At 33.0% G+C, this 6,000-nt stretch overlaps 1 pseudogene; it reads left to right on the top strand.

Annotated features, from left to right (window-relative positions):
- The first annotated feature begins 3,976 nt into the window (after positions 1-3,976).
- Positions 3,977-4,566, top strand: LOC104244036 (NAC domain-containing protein 55-like; annotated as a pseudogene).
- Positions 4,567-6,000: the final 1,434 nt, after the last annotated feature.

Genomic DNA, 6,000 nt, shown 5'->3' with positions numbered 1-6,000 from the left:
TTGAACTAACAAATTGGGCTCATCATATGTAGCCCTATTAAATATACTAGTCCAATAAAAGATTTCTATTAAACCGATATGTATTAGACTTAGGGATTTTTTCATTCCTAATACATTATTGGAAGCTTTATTACGTTAAATATTCATGTTTAGTGAATTACCCCACCTACATAAATTTTGTTTACAAAATATATACATTCCACCTTGAAAGGCTCCCAATCCATTATTACTAGTCTTCAATTAAGTGAAATATCATTAAAACATCTGGGGGGATGCAAAGTTACGAAAAAAAAGAAACACAAAACTTATAAAGCAAAGGAGTGACAAATTCCAGGAAGTGTGTTACAACATGACCAAGAAATGACAACTCCTTCAGAGAGTAGAATAAGAAATAGAAATTGCTGATAAAACATAATCTTGAATTTTTCTACATAGCTGATGGATGAAAACTATCAAGGTAAACTTCTACATTCTGATGATTCGGATCTTTGCTACCAGTCTCGACAGGAGAAAGACCATAAAATTCAGTCAAGTAAGCCAAAGCTTCTGAGTTATTGTTAAAAACTTTCCACAATGATGCAACCTCATTCTTGGAGACAGTACCCCACTTCTCGCAATCATTGAGGAACTCCAGCAAATTGGAATAAAATGAGTCATAGTTTATTAGAAGAAAAGGAACTGGAAGTTGGGATCCAATTCTTTCGATTTGAATCAAAGCCATAATCTCAAAAATCTCGTCAAGGGTACATGGATTGTGATATGAGTTATTTACATGGGAAATGTTAGCCCAATTAAAAAGGTTAACCAAATAATGTATAGTTTTCTTATTTTTCTGATACACTATACTGATCGGTTCACTGGGTCAAAGAAATCACACAAGAATGGAGAAAAGGAGATACAAAAATTATGAAAACAAAGGCCCTTCAGGTGCAGAACAGATACATTATAACCGAGGAAATTATCACCATATGAAGAGGAACTCATGTCACTAGTCTAGCGATCTGTATAACTTGGCTTGTCTTGATGATAACCAAATGAATTTGAAGGTGAGATATTTTTCGGAAAAAGCATGAGAAGTACCATCATCAATTACAGAATTAGACAAAGTAGAAATCCAAAATAGATAAACTTGGGACCATTCATATTGGATGAATTTTGAATAACAAATCGTCTAAATTAAAAGAGACCTAAAAAATCTCAAAGCTTATGTCATAGGCTTGTAAAACTTATCTACAACTTTCATACATTATTTATACCTAGTTATATACAACTACAATATCATACAACTTAAACACAATTTTTATACAATATGTCTTTTGTATATTTTGTATCTGATTTATACATAGTAAAATTAAATTTCATACAACTAATTATATATTATACAATTTATCTACAACTTATCTACAACTTTCACACATTATTTCTACCCAGTTAAATACAACTACAATAACATATAATTTAAATACAAATTTATACAAAATTTATAGAATATGTCTTTTGAATATTTTGTATCTGATTTATACATAGTAAAAATAAATTTCATACAACTAATTATATATTATAAAACTTATCGACAACTTATCTATAATTTTTATGCATTATTTCTATTCAGTTATATACAACTTAAATATAATTTTTATACAATGTTGTTCAACTTTCATACAATAGTTAAATAAATAAAAGAAAAATATATAAACAACATAATATAATTTTTCTACAATTTTACTACAATTTCGTAAATATAATTCTTATTCTTCTTCTTCTTCGAGTTTCAATCTGAAATTCAGCCAAAACCAAGTCTAATCTTCACCAAAACCCCTCAAAATTGAGATATAAACTCCAAACCATATTCCCAATTATTTGCAACAACACCCAATCCAAACAAATAATGATTTGTGAAAACCCAAATTCGAATTCAAAGCTTTAAAGCTTTTTAATGGCTGTCAATGGTGGAATTGCTGCTCTCTTTTCCTTTGCTTTACATTACTGAAATTAGGGATTGAGAGATAGAGAGAGACGTAGAGAGAATTCCCAATTCTTTGCAACAACATCCAATTCAAACAAATAATATTTTTTGAAAACCCAAATTCGAATTCAAAGCTTCAAAGTTTTTTAATGGTTGTCAATGGTGGAATCGTGAGTGGGTGCAAGATACGTGGGGGATGAGGGTGGGATGTGGAGAGAGAAACGTGGGGGAGTGGAAGATATGTTAGAGTAATTTTAGGACACTAATTATTATCATTAATTCCCTTAAAATGTACATAAACTGTAATTAGGTATATAAAATGTAATCATAGTAAAACTTGAGTAGGGAGGGTAATATAGTTTCATATAGTTTATAGGAATGTAAAAATTCCTTAGACTTAAATGATTAATTCAATTATATTAGCTCATCTTATTTATTTGGAATAATATATTTAAATTTTAATATATAGTTTAAATTATTTTATGAATTTAAATTAAATAAAAATTAAATGCCTACATTTTCCGTGGGAGAAAAAAAATGTTAGTTAAAGAAATAAGTCCAAACGAGAGAAACGGGAATGCAAATTAACTTTCCTTTATGTTAAAAAATCTTAAATTTGAAAAGTAACTTGCAACTTTTTTCTGTAAGAAATTGTTAATTTAGTTTTATTTGACAGGAGAAAAACAAAGTTAAAGTAAATAAGTAGCAATTTGAGAAAAGGAAAGTAAATAACTTGAGTCCCAAGTGTAACCAAAAAGAAAAGAAAAAAAGATTTCCCGCTAAAAGCAACACCTCTATTCCTTTCCAATACCCAGCTTTGTAACCAACAAATAATAATTTCCTATTATTCCAAAAACTCCGTTCTTTTTTCTAAAAAATTAGTCCTCCGCGTGCAATTTTTTTAGAAACCTAATAAGTTCTTTATAAAGAACCTAAACATTGGCTATCGGCTATCGCCATTGTATTTGTTCCTAATTTCATAAGAGTAATTTTTTCTTCTTTCTCTGTTTCAAGGGCGGCTTCATAAAATTAATGGCCTGAAGCCAAATTTTAATAAGAGGCCTTATGTTTTTTATTAGTACGTATACACACTTATATGCAAAAGAATTAGTCTTGCCATTTTTTTCATACTTGTTGTTTATAGTATATATATTTTTAAGCGACATAAAGTCTTTAACTTCACATAGTAGTATTATTATTTATATTAAAAAAGTGCAATTTAAATAAATGAGATGTTAGACATGTATTTGCAATATGATATTGTTGTAAAAATATATTTACTAATATGAAAATTTAAGTAGTTTAATTTAAACTTTTAAAAATATTTTACTATTAAAGAGTAGATATCTATCTTTCTTTTTTACAAATCTGCTGTATTTTTTAATTTTTTCTACAAACATTAATATTGTCTAATTTAAAATAAAATTATGAAATTCATTATTAAAAATTTTGCGGACCTAAATAAGGGCTTTACGAGTCTCCAATAGAGCCACTAGTCCACTCCTGACGTTCTCAATCAAATTTGTAGAGTATCAATTAAGATAAAACAACAGTGACAAGAACATTAAAGGTAGTGAGTGTGTCATTCAGTTAGCAAATGTGAATGAAGTTGGTTGAACAATACATTCATGGTGGGGTAGAAGTCTGAAAATAATTGTTGATCATCAATGAGGGGAGGGGGGGGGGCTCAATAGAACTGGTATGGAGTATATATTATATAATAATATAATAGTGTTTCATATTTTTTTGGGCCTTAAATATTTGGGGGCCTAAGGCAAGGCAAGCCTTACCCTAGAGCCGCCCTTGCTCCGTTTTCAGTGTGAATTTAAATTTTCTTTCACAATACTCCAATTCTTTGTTCTCTCTGTATTTTCACAGCATAGTCAATCTCTGCCTCATTGAGAGAGCACTTGCAAATCATCGATCATAGAAGGGTTGTTTTTTCTTGCGATTCTTGCCTCCTTCTGGTTTTAATTTCTTTATTCATAATAGCAATTATCAAAGACCGTCATGTCGATGGTATCACGGCTTCCCAGTGTTCCATTTTACCCTACTGATGCAGAGTTGATCTACTTTCTGAGAAAGTTTTTGAAGGGTGAGTCTTTGCAGAGTGAATGCCCTATTCAACTTGGGGAAATCTATGGAGACCGGCCACCATGGGAGATTTCTGATTATCCTGAAGAGAAAATTGGCTACTTTATTTATCCTTTGAAGAAGTGAAAGGAATCACATAAAAGGTTTTGACGAACTTGCGCCAACGGGACATGGAAAGCCCAAACCGGCAGTGATTCTATCAAGAATAGTAAGGGAACTGTTGTGGGATTCAGAAAAGTTATGTTTATCGAACTAGGAGTCGTAAAGAATCAAAGCAAGATAAGATTAATCGGCTGATGAGAGAATATTACGTGGGGGATGATTACTTCAGGAAAAACAATATTCCTAAACAAGATATTGTTCTCTGCCGAATCAAGAAGAATATAACAGAGATAGATAGGAAGAATGGGCTAACAATGGACGAACAAGAAGTTGCTCAAGTGATAGAAGGTATGTTGGGTGATGATACAGATAATGAAAATGCAGAGAAGAAGAAAAGATGCTAACAAAAGCAGAAATTGTATTAACTCTCCAATCGATGCTCCTAGAGCTGTGATACAGAGTATATAACAGGGAAATCATTCTCACAGCTCAGTCTACATGAAGGTGGCTGAGCTAGCATAACAAACTTCTCGTTCCGACTAGAAATAAAAAGAAATAAAGAACTTAATATGTAAATATAATAACTATATTTCTGGGCTAACTATAACTACACTTAAAAGAAAGCCCACTAACTAATACCCTTCCAAGGCCCAAAACTCGTATCAATACTCCCCCGTTGACAACTTCCTTGTCCTCAAGGAAGGAAGTCAGGGAACCTGATCTTGATCGTGCTAGCATCTTCCCAAGTTGTCTGGTCTTCTAACATTTGATCCTACTGAATTAACCATTGAGCCATAGCCTTATTTCCCTTCTGTATCAATCTTCTTTCCAACACTTTATGAGGGTGAGGGCAATAGGGACTAGCAAGGTTAAGCACTGGAGGATGAGAAATGTGGCCTGGAATTTCATGACAAGGTTTGACCAACGACACATGGAATGTTGGATGCAGCATAAGCTCAGCTGGAAGAGTTAACTTGTAGGCAACTAGCCCCACCTTCTGCTCTACCATATATGGACCATAATACTTGGCAGACAGTTTTTTGAAATGATGTTGAGATATGGTAACCTGCCGGTATGGTTGAATCTTCAAATAGACCCAGTCCCCTACCTTGAAGTGTCTATCTGTTCTATGTTTATTGGCTTGATCTGTCATCCTCTGTTGAGCTCTAGATAGATGATACTTGAGCAGCTGAAACTTGAATTCTCGAGTGACCAAGTTCTTATCCACTTCTTCCACTTGAGAGTTTCCAGCTATGTAAGGGAGATGCAAGGGAGGAGGTTGCCCATACAATGCCTCGTAAGGAGTGGTCTGAATGGAAGAATGAAAGTTAGTATTATACCACCATTCAGAAAAAACCAAGTATTGTACCCAATCTGTTGGCTAGTCAGAACAATAACACCTTAAATAAGTCTCCAAACACCTGTTAACCACCTCTGCTTGGCCATCAGATTGTGGATGATAAGTTGTAGAGGTGTTCAGGGTTACTCCTTGTATTGCAAACACCTCTCTCCAAACGTTGCTAGTAAAAATTGGATCCCTATCACTTATAATTTCCTCTGGCATCCCATGTAATTTGAAGATATTTTCCATAAACAACTTAGCTATATCAATAGTTGTATATGGATGAGAGATAGCAATGAAGTGTGCATATTTTGTAAGTCTGTCTACCACCACCCATATCACTGATTTTCCCCTAGACTTAGGTAATTCGTCGATGAAATACATGCTAATACTTGCCCACGCAATTGAAGGAACTTGCAATGGTTGAAGCAGACCTGGGTAAGCAATGGTCTCATACTTGTTCCTTTGACATGCATCGCATGCCTTCACATGAGCT

Source organism: Nicotiana sylvestris, chromosome 3, assembly GCF_000393655.2.
Source record: "Nicotiana sylvestris chromosome 3, ASM39365v2, whole genome shotgun sequence".
Classification (NCBI taxonomy): Eukaryota; Viridiplantae; Streptophyta; class Magnoliopsida; order Solanales; family Solanaceae; genus Nicotiana; species Nicotiana sylvestris.
Note: the sequence above shows the minus strand (reverse complement) of the source record. Positions and strands in the feature narration are given on the sequence as shown.